General features: G+C 54.9%; 1 protein-coding gene across 3 annotated transcripts in view; it reads left to right on the top strand.

The window, feature by feature from the left end:
- The first annotated feature begins 1,999 nt into the window (after positions 1 to 1,999).
- Positions 2,000 to 16,786, top strand: part of Cdh22 (cadherin 22) — a 125,255-nt gene continuing 110,468 nt past the window's right edge. Inside the window, exon 1 of one of the 3 annotated variants that reach the window (XM_087650228.1) lies at positions 2,000 to 2,412. The gene's annotated coding sequence lies outside the window, so the exon portion shown is untranslated. 3 annotated transcript variants of the gene reach the window in all.

Below are 16,786 nucleotides of genomic sequence, written 5' to 3'. Positions count from 1 at the left end.
GGTCACCTCATACTGTAGTGTAAAGACACCTGGGATGTCCCCAGGCCTGTTGCTTGTCTGGAAGAAACATTCCCTGTCGTTTCAGCTCAGAGGCCGGAACAGGATGGAAATCCCCGCTCTTCCACGTATGCTGTGACTCTCGGCAAGTTTCATAGTTTCTCTGAGCCCCAGTCTCCCTGTCTATAAATTCGTAGGTTGTCTACTGTGTCAATCAAGTGAAATAATCTTTATGAAAATTAATGGGTGGCATAGGGCTTGCTAGCTGCTATTGTCACAATGATGTCATCTGATCTGAATCAATGCTGGGGAAGGAGACCCCTGCTACAGCCCAAGGTTCTCATGAGGCCTCTCCTTGCTCTTGCCACACACTGCTTCAGTTGGCTTACCAGACCAGACCAGAGAACAGAAGCAGAATGCATATATTAATCTGCTCTCACCGCTTTGCCCGTGTATTCCTGATATTCCAAAATGTGGTGCCTCGGTTTCCTCATTTGTAAAATAGGACCGATCTGCATAATAGTAAAATCACAGCATTTCTGACAATGCTAACTCTCAAGTGCTCTCAGAGCCCAAGGACATGTGGGAGCCCAGAGGAGGTTTTTTGGATAAAGGCAGGAGCCAGCCTAAAGGGGAAGGCTAGATGTTGGGAGAGTAAAAGGTAAGGCTCTAATAGAGTTCTGAGAAGAGACTCTGGAGGCCCTCACTGCTGGCGTTTGCAGTAGCCCAGGCGCAAACAACCTATGGCCCCTGTAATTAGGTCAGACTCCTGAGGGGTCAGCACGCAGCCAGGCCTGGGGCGGGGACAGGAAAGGAGGATCCGCAGCTGCAAACGTGAATTGGGAAGAGGGAGAACGCAGAGAGTGTGGCGATGTATCTGGAAGGCCAGCCTCTGGTTTCTGAAAGCATGAAAGGGTAGAGGCTAAGAATAGAGAGGGAGGGGAGGAGAGAGACCAGGAGACGGCACAAAAGCAACGCTTGGGAGATCAATGAAGGGAATGAACCGAGAGAAGAAGGACTTAAGGGAGGGAACCGGCTGTCGAGGTAGAGAATAAATCTCAAAATAAATAAGAGTGATGGAGTTCAGCTGGAAGGACTAGAAATGCAACCACCCAGAGGAGACAGCAGTCACCAGGGAGGAGCGGAAGAGTGGAAATTAGAGCGCCTGGTGGTGAGCAGGCCAGGGTGGAATGGAATATGGGACCCTGGGGACCATCAGGAAACAGGGGCTCGGAGGGCAGGCGCTGCCACCTCTTTAGCTCGGTGTCTGTTTTGCAGGCCAGGACGCTTGGTTAGGGGCCGATGGCAAAGACGTACAACTGCACGATCTCATTCTACTTCAGCCACCTGGCTGGCACCCATGCAGCCAAGAGAAAGGAAACAGTCTAGGCAGAAAAGACATCGGGCAGTGGGCTAGCTGAACTCGAGCAAGAACGGAAAGTCTGGCTTTGCGTTTCTGGACAGTGGGGGGATTTTATTAGCCTCATGCTAGGGGGCACTAAGTTTAGGCCCGGCTGTCCTGTTTGCCTACTCTTTTTATTGGGGGGGGGGGATTGGAGGTGCAGGACTTCTAGAGCTCTCTCCTAAAGAGGGATGGCCAGCGTGGCTCTCTTCCCAGGACAACTGACCTCCCACCTGCCAGCAGACTCTCAGCCCCGGAGCAGGGGCTCTGTCCACCTCAATGTACTGTGATTGTTTCTGAAGCCTCGGTCTGTGCAAAGGGCCTTTCTGGGCAGCCAGCCAAGGGTGGCCACTTGAGAAGCCCGCCTCTACCTTCGCTTGCACCCCCTTCTTTTGAAGCTGGGCTTTCATAGTGTGTGTAGGGGGGAAGGGGGCTAGATGCAGCGAAGTCTGGCCAGGGGAGTGGTGGGGACAGGGTCTAGTCAGCCACGGGTGCCTCGGGGCAGCTGAACCACCAGGCAAGGAGGGAGCTTGCTCCCCTCCTGGGGGCGCTCCCTTCGCGCGGATCAGAGCTGAGAGGAGGAGGAGCACTCCCCCGGGGGCTTTCCCGCTGCCGGCGACTGGGGAGACGGAGCCTCCGGGCCCCGCGGGCGAGGGAGGGGCGCGGTCGGGGCGGGGGCCGGGCTCCCCGGCTGGCTGCGGGGTCCGGCCCGGCGGCCGCCTGCGGCGCGGCGCTCCTGCCCGGCGGGCGCTGCATTCTCCGAGTCTCCACCAGAGGCTGCGGGAGGAAGGAAGGGATCCGTCCCTTGCACACTTCCCCCCTAGTCAGACACGCACACTCCCTCGCTCTCTCGCTCCTCCACACACGCGCGCACTCGCCGCCGCGGCTCCCCCTCTCGCTCCCGCTCTCCCTCCGCTCCTCCGAGCGGACGCCGGAGCCGGACCTGGCCCGGATCCTGCCGCTCGCTGGCGTCCCAAGGTGCGGACCAGGGTGCAGCCCGGCCGCTCCCCGAGGTAAGAGCGCGCGGCGCCCGCGGGAGGATAAACGATCGCCGCCGGGGAAGGCTGCGGGCCGGGAGGGCTCACGGGCCGGGGAGAGGCGGGCGCGGCGCGGCGCGGGCTCCGGGGCAACAGCCGAAGCGCGCCCATCCCGCGCCCCCTCCCGGGCGGGGCGACAGGGACTTTCCCACGTCCAAACTTTCCCCGGCGCGGAGCCCAGCCCGGCCACCTCCCGGCCCTGGAGTCGCGGTCCCTGTGTCCTGAGCTCCGGGATGCCCCCCAGGCCGGGAAGAAGGCGGTGTCGGCGCCGGGGGTGTAGGGCCAGCGCGAGGGGGGTGGTGGTACAGAGATGGAGAATCCAGCCTCGATACGGGCCGGGACCCCGGCATTCCAGCCACCCACCCCGCGCCTCCCCGGCTCGGCTGGCGGCCCCTCCCGGAGGCCCGGCGATCGGCGCGGCGGGAGCGTGTGCGCCGCGCGGGTGCGTGTGCGGGTCGGGCCGCGGCGACACGCGCGGCTGCGGCCACCCCTGGGTGGGGTGAGCTGGACAGGCTGCAAGGACCCTTGAGGCCCTGCCGACGTGACTCCTGCTCCCTCCGGCAGTCCGTCGGTGGCCGGTGGAGATCGAGGGGCACCGTTGCCCTCTCCATCCACGTACGACTCCGGGGACTTTGTCCCTACCACGAAGAAGGACCGGGCTCCACAGGCTCACGTCCAAAGCAAGCGCCACTTGGGACTGACCCTCGGGGCCCGGGGTGCGGAACCGGGGACGTGGACCTTGCTACCGTGCGGCATGCGGGTTGTGGGACCTTCGGTGGACACTATCCCTATCCACATCGCCCTTGCCTGGGGACCTGACCTCGCCAATTTTTTGTGGCCTGATGGGGTCCCTGTCCTAGCTAGGGTGCCGCGGGAGACTACCCTGTAGGGTGCAGCGGGCGGAGCGCAGAGAGAGACTGGAGTCCCCCGAGGTCTCCCCAAGCCGCAGGGGCACCCCCTGCTGGCGGGCACAGCGGCGATGGCTGAAGCCTGCCGGCCCGTTGAAAGCTTTCTATGCCCGAGCTGCCAGGAACCCCCTGCTTTCTCTCCCACCCTTCCAAGTCGGTGGTGTTTGTGGCAAGTGTGTGTTCCAGTTCCTCTTTACCGGGGTCTGATTCTAGCGCTCCCCGGGTCCCAGAACTGGCAGGAGTGCACAACTTGGCCAAAGGCTTGTTCGCTAGCTTAGCTTTGGCCACTGCCATTGCTTCTTCCCGCAAGCTTATCTATTGTGTCCTCCGTCCCTAAGACGCTACCCCCACGCTACCGCACCCTGACCACTCTCTTTTTGGAATGTGGTGACTTGGCCCGTCCCATACTCCATGTTGCCGCCTTCTTTCACCCTGCTTGCCTCAGTTTCTCTCTGTCAGATCAGGAGGCATCTTCTTCCCCAAGCCTCTCTCTGCTGCAGCAGGATTCCCTGCTTTTTCCGGTGTTCCCTAAAACCCTTCTTGGGATGATGAGGGGGAGTCTGTGTGATCTTCCTTCCTTCCTTCACTACAAGGGCACCAGTGCCTCTCAGCAGGTGCCTTACCAAGCCAGCTAGGTCTCTCAGCCTAAGCTATCTGCCTCTGGGCCATCCTGTCTGAGTCTATCTACTTGGGCTGTCCTCCTTCCCATCTTGAAGTATTGGAGAGCAGGTTGTGGGGTCGCAAGGCAAACACTACCAAAGGGCAGAATGGGAACCCAGATACCCTGATACCCAGGCCTCACCAGCTTATGTTGGACGAGTCTGAGGGAAAACGGATCCGTTTCTTGTCCTCGGACTGTAGGCAGAGCAGGAAGATGCGTACTTCCAATGCAGCATGAGGTGTTTGAGGTAGATGCCCAAGCTCCCTGGGGAGGAAAGCTGTTAGGTGACAAACTGTTGTGACCCTGGGTTCATGTGTATAGAGTGTGTGCGCCTGCGTGTGCACGTGCATGTAAGGTGACTACGCTCTTGATTGCTTTTGCCCAGAGGCTGGGTCTCTGGGGTTCTCTGTGCCCTCATCCTTTGGGGGTTCTGAGACTCCCTGGGAAGGACTGGGCGGTGGCTGGAACAGGGGCCTGCAACACAGCAAAGTTCGGAACAGTTTAGTTACCACACCAATAAAGGAGCCGGCCAATTAAATTCCCTCTTTTATCGGAGTTTTCTCCTGTTTTCTTCCACCAGGAAAATCCATTGGAAATACAGCCCTGGGTGTGAGGGGAGGATGAGTTCCTGTTTATGTAACTGCACCATGCAGGGTGGCCTGGGAGAGGATGGAGGGCTAGGCTGAGACCCAAGTTAGGGTTGTACCAACCCTTCCTCGTGAACTAGGACACTCAGCGTCAGTCATTCTTGGCTGGGAGGAGACCAGCACCTCAGGTCGGGGCTGGGGAACTGAAGCCTCATTTCCCCAATGTCTCCCACATACAAGGGGGGTCCACTCCACCAGCTTTAGCTGCTCAGAGCACGCTGTATTCGGATGGAGTGCTTGGTGTGAGGCCTCAGCTTCTTAGCACCTTGAGTTTTGTTTTTGGGTCTGGGTCTAGGGTCATGCTCCCAGCCCAGCCCACCCCACCCGTGCTTACTCAAGACAGACTCTGATCTCAATGCTGTCATCAGGACAATGGGCACTAACCAGACTTTGTCTCACCTGGGAAGGGTAAAGGCTGACAGGAAAGTTACACTGCACAATGGCCTGCGTCTCTATGCATGGAAGGAGACTAGATCCTGGGAGGCAGAGGCACAGAACAGGGAGGCTGGAGGCATAGCTGTCTTGTCCCTGGGCTGGCTGTTGACTGTCTTGAGGGGATTCTGCACTGCAGGAGAGTAGGATCTGAAATCTATTTTGCCTCCACTCAATAAGTTGGGCGCCCTAAAGGCAACTGCGTGTGCCTGAAGGAAGGTGTACTCTTCTCTGATCTGCAAAAGGACGCTGCTCTTGGGTCCTGGGCCCATGTTGGTGCTCACCCTCGGAGGCTGCCACTTTATTAGTGCTAAGGATACACACAGTACCCACTCCTCAGCAGGGTTCTCGCACAGGGGACTATACCTTCCTACATCTGGGCATGGTCTGGGTCTGAGTATAGGAAGTTCCAGAGTCTGGAGGGGCGTCTCTCCTCCCATGTTTCCACCAGACTCCACCTTACCTGTAGTCAAGTAACTTCTTGTCTCATCATTAGACCCCCAATCTCTGGCTATCTGCTTGCTACCAGTTCTGTCACTGTAGGCTGGGTTTATGACTTGTGGCCTTTGTGGTTTTGGACAAGTTACTTCACCTCTCTGAACCTCTGAACCTCAGTTGTTAGGTTGTTGTGGGGAAACAAAAGAAAAGAAAAAAGAAAGAAAGAAAGGAAGAAAGAAAGGAAGGAAGGAAGGAAAGAAGGAAGGAAGGAAGGAAGGAAGGGAGGGAGGAAGATGCCTAAGCCAGTTCCCTAAGCACAGTGCTGGGCACTTAGGATGTTGGTAAACAAAACATTGAGCATGGTTTAACACTCCTCTGCTAATAATCCTGAAGGAAATGGCTTTGGCACAATTGCTTGGCTCCCTGGGGACTAAAATCAGGCCTTTTCTGACCTCAGGCTCCTCCTATGCTTCCAGGGCCGTGGAAACTGTCTGGTGAAGCAGCAAGGGGCAAAGGAAGGGTCTAGATTTTCCCAGATTCATTTTGCCCTAGTTTCCGCCTTCTCTTCCCCCAACCCATCCCGTGAATCCCACTCTGACTCAGGCATCCCGGCTTTGCAAAGTCTAAACCAGTCTAAACCGTGGTGGCAAGCTCCTCGGCAGCCTGCAGGCCTCCAGTCTCTCCCTCTACCACGGTCCCATACTCCATGTTGCCGCCTTCTTTCACCCTGCTTGCCTCAGTTTCTCTCTGTCAGATCAGGAGGCATCTTCTTCCCCAAGCCTCTCTCTGCTGCAGCAGGATTCCCTGCTTTTTCCGGTGTTCCCTAAAACCCTTCTTGGGATGATGAGGGGGAGTCTGTGTGATCTTCCTTCCTTCCTTCACTACAAGGGCACCAGTGCCTCTCAGCAGGTGCCTTACCAAGCCAGCTAGGTCTCTCAGCCTAAGCTATCTGCCTCTGGGCCATCCTGTCTGAGTCTATCTACTTGGGCTGTCCTCCTTCCCATCTTGAAGTATTGGAGAGCAGGTTGTGGGGTCGCAAGGCAAACACTACCAAAGGGCAGAATGGGAACCCAGATACCCTGATACCCAGGCCTCACCAGCTTATGTTGGACGAGTCTGAGGGAAAACGGATCCGTTTCTTGTCCTCGGACTGTAGGCAGAGCAGGAAGATGCGTACTTCCAATGCAGCATGAGGTGTTTGAGGTAGATGCCCAAGCTCCCTGGGGAGGAAAGCTGTTAGGTGACAAACTGTTGTGACCCTGGGTTCATGTGTATAGAGTGTGTGCGCCTGCGTGTGCACGTGCATGTAAGGTGACTACGCTCTTGATTGCTTTTGCCCAGAGGCTGGGTCTCTGGGGTTCTCTGTGCCCTCATCCTTTGGGGGTTCTGAGACTCCCTGGGAAGGACTGGGCGGTGGCTGGAACAGGGGCCTGCAACACAGCAAAGTTCGGAACAGTTTAGTTACCACACCAATAAAGGAGCCGGCCAATTAAATTCCCTCTTTTATCGGAGTTTTCTCCTGTTTTCTTCCACCAGGAAAATCCATTGGAAATACAGCCCTGGGTGTGAGGGGAGGATGAGTTCCTGTTTATGTAACTGCACCATGCAGGGTGGCCTGGGAGAGGATGGAGGGCTAGGCTGAGACCCAAGTTAGGGTTGTACCAACCCTTCCTCGTGAACTAGGACACTCAGCGTCAGTCATTCTTGGCTGGGAGGAGACCAGCACCTCAGGTCGGGGCTGGGGAACTGAAGCCTCATTTCCCCAATGTCTCCCACATACAAGGGGGGTCCACTCCACCAGCTTTAGCTGCTCAGAGCACGCTGTATTCGGATGGAGTGCTTGGTGTGAGGCCTCAGCTTCTTAGCACCTTGAGTTTTGTTTTTGGGTCTGGGTCTAGGGTCATGCTCCCAGCCCAGCCCACCCCACCCGTGCTTACTCAAGACAGACTCTGATCTCAATGCTGTCATCAGGACAATGGGCACTAACCAGACTTTGTCTCACCTGGGAAGGGTAAAGGCTGACAGGAAAGTTACACTGCACAATGGCCTGCGTCTCTATGCATGGAAGGAGACTAGATCCTGGGAGGCAGAGGCACAGAACAGGGAGGCTGGAGGCATAGCTGTCTTGTCCCTGGGCTGGCTGTTGACTGTCTTGAGGGGATTCTGCACTGCAGGAGAGTAGGATCTGAAATCTATTTTGCCTCCACTCAATAAGTTGGGCGCCCTAAAGGCAACTGCGTGTGCCTGAAGGAAGGTGTACTCTTCTCTGATCTGCAAAAGGACGCTGCTCTTGGGTCCTGGGCCCATGTTGGTGCTCACCCTCGGAGGCTGCCACTTTATTAGTGCTAAGGATACACACAGTACCCACTCCTCAGCAGGGTTCTCGCACAGGGGACTATACCTTCCTACATCTGGGCATGGTCTGGGTCTGAGTATAGGAAGTTCCAGAGTCTGGAGGGGCGTCTCTCCTCCCATGTTTCCACCAGACTCCACCTTACCTGTAGTCAAGTAACTTCTTGTCTCATCATTAGACCCCCAATCTCTGGCTATCTGCTTGCTACCAGTTCTGTCACTGTAGGCTGGGTTTATGACTTGTGGCCTTTGTGGTTTTGGACAAGTTACTTCACCTCTCTGAACCTCTGAACCTCAGTTGTTAGGTTGTTGTGGGGAAACAAAAGAAAAGAAAAAAGAAAGAAAGAAAGGAAGAAAGAAAGGAAGGAAGGAAGGAAAGAAGGAAGGAAGGAAGGAAGGAAGGGAGGGAGGAAGATGCCTAAGCCAGTTCCCTAAGCACAGTGCTGGGCACTTAGGATGTTGGTAAACAAAACATTGAGCATGGTTTAACACTCCTCTGCTAATAATCCTGAAGGAAATGGCTTTGGCACAATTGCTTGGCTCCCTGGGGACTAAAATCAGGCCTTTTCTGACCTCAGGCTCCTCCTATGCTTCCAGGGCCGTGGAAACTGTCTGGTGAAGCAGCAAGGGGCAAAGGAAGGGTCTAGATTTTCCCAGATTCATTTTGCCCTAGTTTCCGCCTTCTCTTCCCCCAACCCATCCCGTGAATCCCACTCTGACTCAGGCATCCCGGCTTTGCAAAGTCTAAACCAGTCTAAACCGTGGTGGCAAGCTCCTCGGCAGCCTGCAGGCCTCCAGTCTCTCCCTCTACCACGGTCCTTGCTGCAGTCACAGTCACTGTTCCCCCGCACAGGTGGGATCACGTCACTTGCTTGATTAAAACCCCTCCATGGCTCCCCATCGCCTACTGAATTAAGTCCAGGCTCTGCACAGTGACATTCAAGGTCCTTGTAATCCGTCTGCATCCTCTGTTATCTCCTACTACGCCTCTAACCCAGCAGCCCTGCACAAGGCCTGAATGGCGCTCCCTCGGAGCAACCCAGTCTGAAGATCTTCTGAAGCCCCATGACCCAACCCATGTGACAATCTCTTCCCTATGTCACACATGCACTTGTCCTTGTGGCTGTCGTCTGTTCATCATTTAGTTGGAAAAAATGCACATGAACATGTGTTTGCTAAGCACATGTCGGTACTGAGTGTTGTGCGGAGGGTGGGAGACACAGTGGTTAATCCCAGGCAGCAGAAGGCCAGGGGTCCAGCATGGCCCGAGGACAATTAAGTGGTTCTCATCACCACGGTGGTGGTAAGAGCTATGGCCGAGCAGCAGAAACTTTCAGAAAGAGTGAGGTAGAAGCAGGGCCCTGAAGAACTGAATAATGGTCCTTTAAGGAGCAAGGGGGAGGCAGACTGGAGAGGAAGCAGGCTCCAGGCTCAGGGTTATGGAGGTCTCATGGGGGCCGGGGCAAAGGGGGGTGCGGGGGTTGGGAAATGCAAGCCCAGCTGCTGAAGTGAGTGCATGGAATGGGGAATCACAGGGAAGCCACCCATGGGGTTGCAGAAGCAGAGCCCTGTGTGGCTGGTGAGCCACAGGAAGCAGGGATGGGATGGGAGGGTGTCTTTGAGCAGTGGGGACCCTGAAGGGGTTTCAATAAGGGGAGCACCTGGTGACATTTGCCTGGAGAAGCTTCCGACCAGCTGCAAAGAGAGTGGCTAGATTGGGAAGCCAGGTCCGGGGCTGCCCTTGCTAGGCCTGCTCTGTCAGCTTCATGTAGGGCCTGAGAGGGTTAGAGGAATGCAGTGGACACAGGTGTGCCCAGTTCTGGCTCATGAGGCTCTTGGGTCATGGAGACAGTAAATGTGGGGCAGGGGTTACAGAAGTGGTGGGGATGGATACCTGTGAGAGGTTGGTGGGCCCTGAAAGTGGAAACACCCAGGGGACAGTGCTGAAAAGTCCGGTTTCCTTGTGAGGGCAGGAAGTATGTCTGTGAGGTACCAAGGTTCACCCCACATCTAGTCTGAAGCGTGAAGAGGTCCTGTGCGACCACCGTGACCACCACTGTGCCTCAAACCCTAGGAGGAGAACTGAGTTTTCCCACCAGCCACCTCACTGTTGTTCTCAGTGTTTCCCCACCAGTGCCACTTATGGTCCCCAAATGATATTGGGTGGTGTCTAGAAATATCTCTGGATCAAAGGCCATTTCTGGCACCCAGTGGGTGAAGGACGTCACTGACAAGAGTGCCAAACCACCTACCACCAGCAAGATGTCCCCATCCCTGGCCACGACACCACAGAGAAGCCTGCAGTAAAAAAGCAACATGGGGGGCCCATGGAGGGGAGACTCCACGGAGGCCGGTGTGGATATTTCCTCCTGTCTCCTGGGTGTGGAGCCTGGCATGTGGCACACAGCCAGCCTGCCTCTGCTGCATCAAGCATGGGCTTAGGGAGGGGCTTAGAGCCACTCAGTGTGGGAGCTAGCACACCTAGGCTCCTGCACAGGGAGATAGCCACCAGCTCTGAGGCCAAGGCTGCTACCCGGTGTGAAGTTCGCCAGCCCCTTCTCTTGGTCTTGTTCATTTCCATCATTGGTTTTTCAAAAGATTACGGAGATTTCATTGTTGCTTCGATTCTTTTTAATTTCATTATTACTGTTATTATTATTAGTGTGTGTGAGAGGGGGGAGAGACAGAGAGAGACAGACAGACAGAGAGAGAGAGGGAGAGAGAGAGCGAGAGAGGGAGAGAGAGAGAGAGAGAGAGAGAGAGAGAGAGAGAGAGAGAGGTGCGTGTGAGCACACGTGCCATGGCATGCATGCGGAGGGCAGAGGACAGCTCTGTAGACTCAGTTCTTTCCTTCCATCTTTTAGGTTCCGGGGATGGACTCAGGGGGTCAGGCTTGAGAAACCGGCCTTTATTTGCCAAGCCATCCTGCTGGCCTTGGGTTGTCCTGTCTGTCTGTTTTGAGGCAGGGTCTTGAGCTGATATCAAATTCACTTTGTAGCTGAGGTTGATCTTGACCTTCTGTTCCCTGCACCTCTGTCTCCTGAGCGTTGGGCTGTGAGCATGGGCCGCCATGCCTGGTTTATGCAGTATTGGTGATCTAACTGAGGACATCATGCAAGCAAGCCACATACTTAACCAACCAGGCTACATCTCCATTCATACACACACACACACACACACACACACACACACACACACACACACACACACGCACGCACACACACACATACACACATATATAAAATAGATGAGTCTCGGATAAATGAAATGAGAAACAATAAGTCGCTGCCTAAGAATACTGACCCTGGAGCCCAAGAGAGCTGAACTCACAGTTCAGCTCCACCATTGCTTCTGTAGGACCCTCAGTCTGCTCATCAAGAAAATCCCTTTAGCTAACGTGCCTCCTGAGAGGCTGGGAGGAGGGAGGAGGCACAAGGGCAGACCGCATGGCTTAGCTCCTAGGAAGAGTACATTCATGTGGGTATAAATGTATACATACATCCGTGTGTCTTCTTATCCATGAAAGGGTTTTTAATTAGCCATGATCCCACTGCCCCTTGGTCACCATTTCGGTAACGTGTTCTTGTTGACATAGATATAAAATAAAAATAAAAACGGCCTCGTGCTCTGCACAATGTGCCTCTGGACCCTGCCTCGTTTGCTGGCTAGTGTGCTGTGAGCGTCTTGCCATTTCGATGAATAGACATCCACATCACCATTTTTTAATAGCTGCCTAGCCCGCCATTGTGTGGCTGTCCATAATTCACATGGCCAGCCCCCGCGGTTGGACGCTTGGGTTGCTTCCAATGCTTTGCTATTACAAACAATTCTGCCATGAGCATCCTTGTACACACATCTTCACGCCGGTGTCCAGCGATTTCCTTGGGGACTGCTTGGACATTTTTGGCAAGAAGAGGTGTATGGCACTGACCTGATTCCTTAAGTGGAAACCTTTAGACCCAGCAAGGCTGAGGCCTCTGGGGAATGAGGAGGGTGCTGGGAGGCAGGGGACCGTTTGGGCTCTGGAAAGGCAAGCTTTAAGATGTTAAGAAAGCAGCCAGCTAAGGAATGGTAACCACAAAGGCCGCCCCACCTCCGTCTTTGCTGTTGGAAGAATAGGAGACCAGGGTTGGGAGGTGGACCATGTGTTTGATGGGCAGAGTGACAAACACCAGGCAGACGGGGACATGAGGTGGACAGTCTGAGGCAGGCTGATGGATGGGTAGCAGAGGCAGGTGGATTCAGGTCAGCAGACAGACAAGATGACTGACAGGTGACGAGCTGAGGAGATTCAGGTGTCCAGAGAGAGGACTGCAGCCTCAGGGTGGAGCCTGCAGAGACCATGAGCTGACAGAATCTGAGGGGAGATATAGCTGAGGTCCATGAGCTCCCTGGCCTGTGTCTTCTGCCACACAAGCAGCTGAAAGACCGGAGGGACCAATCAATTGTTTGGATAGGAACTCTCCACAGGAAAAGGGGCCTGCAGTGCCCTCTCTGGTGCCGTTTCAAGTCTGTTTATTCACAGGACCTTCTTGATGAGCTTCAGTGGGAGCAGGGTGGGACTAGCGATGTGCTTGCCCAGGTGGAAGAGAGCTTGCCCAGCATGGATGAAGCCCCAGATTTGATCACCCCAGAGGTTGAGGCAGGAGCATCAGAAGCTCAAGGTCACCCTTGGTTACGAAGTGAGTTCAAAGCCAGCACTATGTGAGATCTTATCTCAGAGCCAAAGTGAGCAAACGGGGACAGGAAGAAGAACAGTGGGGAGAGGTAGGGACAGCAAAAGGGGGCGGAGGGAGGAAGAGCCCCTCTCACTTCCAGGACACTGTGTAATCAATTACAGGGTCCCGTTGAGGGCACAGGAGCCGGACTTCCACTTACCAGCAGAGGGACCTGAGACGTGTTGCCAGCCTTTGGGCTTCTGTCCTGACCTCTGAGGTTTGGGGAGAAGATTGGAAGACTGAAGCTTAAGGAAGGTTCTAGAAGCCTTGAACACTGATACTGTGCTACACACACACACACACACACACACACACACACACACACACACACACACGAGGTGTGTCATAAGCCTATCTCCACAAAGTGGCTTACTGGACACAGATCTCAGGGGACAGTCTTAGAGCGTCGGGTTGAGTCATGGCACTGTTGTGGTTGGAGAGGCTTTTGGGAGAGAGGGCTCAGTAAAGTGGAAGCGACTTGATGTCTGCCTGAGAGTTAGTGGCCAGGCTGACCAGAGCACAGAAGATGTGAAGGGAAGGAGAGGGTGAGGAGCTGAAGGAAGGCCCCTCAGCACTCCAGGCCGAGGAGTACAGGTGATGGGGAGCCACTGCAAGTAGCTAGCTGAACTTTAGGATGAACTAAAAGGAAAGAGGACACAGGGAATAGGGCGATGGAATCATCGGGAAGACGGTGATCAGGGGATCGCGTGAGGTTGTGGAGAACAGGGGCAGAGGGAAAAGCTCCGGGTGGTTACCTCAACCTAGTGCAGCTTGGCTGCAGGGGATGCTATGGAAAAAAGAGAAAAAGATCTAACAACACGGCCAGCCTGGGCATGGAGGTGTGTGCGTGTGTCTGTGTGTGTGTCTGTGTGTGTGTACATGTATGTGTGTGTGTCTGTATGTCTGTGTGTCTCTCTGTGTGTGTGTATGTGGGGAGTGGGCACACACGCACATGTGAACTAGGGCCCATTAATCAAATCGCAGGAGTCTATGCTTGAGAGACTCCCAGAAATGCTGAGAGTCTGCTGACATTTTTCAGCCACCCAGCGCCCCACCTAATGCCATCCGTCCTTTGGTCATTTTCCAGCCCATCACCCACCTGCCTCCATTCAAATGTGGGACTGCCCACTGCTGGCCCGCTGCCTCTGCCCACCTAAACGCCAAGCGCTGCCCAGCCGCTCACTTGCTGTGCACCCACCCACCCACACTCACCATCCGCCCACCCACATCCCACTGCCTTGCTTTGCATCTCCCTGCTCACCTGTCTGCTCCCTCCCACTAGTGACTCCACCAGCTCACCCATCCACTTCCAGTGCGCTTCTTTTCCACCTACTATGTGCCTGCCACTTCCAATGTGCTTCTTTTCCACCTACTATGTGCCTGCCACTTCCAATGTGCTTCTTTTCCACCTACTATGTGCCTGTCACTTCCAGTGTGCTTCTTTTTCACCTACTATGTGCCCACCACTTCCAGGGTGCTTCTTTTTCACCTACTATGTGCCCACCACTTCCAGGGTGCTTCTTTTTCACCTACTATGTGCCTGCCACTTCCAGTGTGCTTCTTTTCCACCTGCTATGTGCCCAGCTGAGGTGAAATCTTGATGCAAATGTCTGGAGGCACCTGCTGATGAGACAGGAATTAAGAAAGACAGTGAGAAAGGGTGGACTCCTTAACCTAGAAGAGAGAAGTTAGAAAGGGACTTTATGTCCTCCTGGCTGTGAAGGGTTCTGGATGACCGTGACCTGGAGATGAGCCATGTTCCCAAACTGTTAGCTGCTAATACTGCACACATTCGCTGTTTGTTTTTTTTGGGTTCTGGGAGTGTGTGTATGCACACTCTTGCGTACACATCTGCCTAAGCTGGCAATGTCCCCCGAAACCATGGCTGGTATCTGTCTGATTCCACATCTGATATCTCCTCCCATTGGGACTCTATTGGCCCCAGTAAGAGGCACACAGTAGGTGCTCCATAAATGCATCTTGAAGTGTCTCACTAGACTCAGCTGGTTGAGAAAGCAGGAATGGTCCCCAGGATGAGGCAGAGGAAACTGGCTGCATTTGAAGCTGGGGATCGAGGTTAGCTAGCTAGAGGGGAGACTACTGTATTGGCCATGACACTATCTGTCTGTGTTTGACTCAGGGGGGCGGTAATTAAAACTGTAGGGGTGATTGAGCAAAGGGGGGCACAGACTGGGACATTTCTGGAGGGGTACTGGAGGACTCTGGCTGGGCCCTGTGTGGGGTGATCAAGGTAGGGGTGGGGAGTTGCCTGTAGAGTAAACAAGGGCTTCACCCTTGGCCCCACACCTCCACAGCCAGCGTCTGTCCCCAAGTGTCCCTCATTCAAGAGAGCCCTTGCCTCCTTCCTGTGGAGCCAATGTCCTTTCCTGTCTCCTCCTAAGCCTCCGTTCTCACAAACCTCAGCCTCCAGCTGAGTATCTGGCTTTTCCTGGAGAATGCTTTTCTGGGCGTAGGCCTCCCTCAAAACTGTTGCTAACAGAACCTAAGCTTCACTTCACACGTGTGCCAGTCCCTACCTAGCCCCAAATCCTGTCACCAAGCCTCTGTTACCACAGGCCCTGGATCACGGCGCTGTCCCTCTCGTCCTAATAAACACCTAGCCACTTCGCTCAACTCCTGCCATGTTCCTTCCCTTCCTACCTGGAGTTTCCAATAGGGACTTTCTGTACCACCACCCCCATCCTTGTAAATTCTGAGCCCACTCCCTGCACAGACTCTTGTCCCCCAGCTCAGACCAGACCCTTTCCGGAGCCTGGTGATACCCTCGTCCCTAAATGGTAGTGCAAATGAGATGTCTTCGTGTGTGGCAGCCAGCCAGTGGAGGAGCCAGCTTGACCACCACTCCAGGGCTTCTGCATCTGCTCTGCGGGCCTTGGAAAGAGCCTCTGGATATGGGCCCGTGAGACCTCCACCAGCTGCCCGCCACCTCCGTGCTTGGAGAGCAGGGGAACTTTCAGGTTAGCAAGCAGGCTGGGCTGATAGCGAGTACCAGCCGAGCTGGCAGCTCCACTGGGCTTGGCTCACAGGCTAGAGAATCCGAGACTCGCTGTTTCTGGGTTAGGAAAACAATCACAAATTAGAGAAAATGTTTTGGGAAATTGCTCTACTGCACAAGAGGGAGGCCGCTGAGGGAGGGAGCACAGGAGGAAGGGAGGGAGCACCAGGAGTGGAGAGGGAGGGAGGGAGCATAGGAAAGAGGGAGCACAAGAGGGAGGGAACATGGGAGGAGGCACAGGGGAGGGAAGGAGGATGGGAAGGAGGGAGGGGGAGAGGGAGGAGGAGGAGGAAAGGGAGGGGGAGCATAGGAGAGAGAATAGGAGGACCACAGGGAGGATCAGAGGGAGGACAGGAATGACTATCTGTCAGCTCCAGACCCTTCGCTTGACATTCAAGGCCCCATTGTGTCACCGGACATAGTTCTTCACCCGCTGAGTCAGACCCCCCTGCCTAGCTAGCATCGAGCCAATGTTGCCTCCCATCCATCAGCTTTGCAGAGCCCTTCCGCTGCCCCACATGCGTGTCCTTTTGGTACCTGGACCATCTCTCTAGACAAGTGACACACTAAGTGGCTAACCACAGGAAATCTCTTTGACTCCCTGAGCCTCACTTTCCTCTTCTGTACAATGGGGTTGCTGACCAAGGTGATGCATACATAGGATCCGTCTCTCACTGGGCACCACCTTAGTGAGGATGCCACTGTGAAGCTTCCTGCCTTCCAGAAGAGCAGAGCTCTCGGCAGCGTGGCCAGCAGTTACCTCAGAAACTTTGCAGCTCCCCTCCTGCAGCCCTGCCGCGCGTTTAAGTCTGTTCAGATCTCCCCTGCTGACCAACTATGGAGCCAGGTACTTGAAGTTTCAAGGCAAGAGCTGGAGAGCCGGCAGAAGGTGTCCCGGGAGGAAAGGTGAGGCTGGAAGTTTCAGTTTTATAAGTCGTCTGGCCATTGGAGGTGGCCCATGCCAAGTTTTTTTCTGTCCAGGGGGGATTAAGAGAACAGCTGAGAGCAGGCGTTCTGGGGTAGCCTGGGCCTCCTGACTGCTAGGTCTGTGTAAGCCACACGGCTGCCTCAGTTTCTCCAACTGTAAGAGGTCAGTGATAATCACAGTCTCTAATCCCTGTGCCAGATGCAGTATTTGAACGGTGCTTAGCATGGTTCTGCAGAGCAGCCAGAATGTG

This window comes from Rattus norvegicus, chromosome 3 (genome assembly GCF_021556685.1).
Source record: "Rattus norvegicus strain SHRSP/BbbUtx chromosome 3, alternate assembly SHRSP_T2T, whole genome shotgun sequence".
NCBI lineage: Eukaryota > Metazoa > Chordata > Mammalia > Rodentia > Muridae > Rattus > Rattus norvegicus.
The sequence above is the reverse complement of the archived record's forward strand: the minus strand, read 5'-3'. Positions and strand labels throughout refer to the sequence as shown.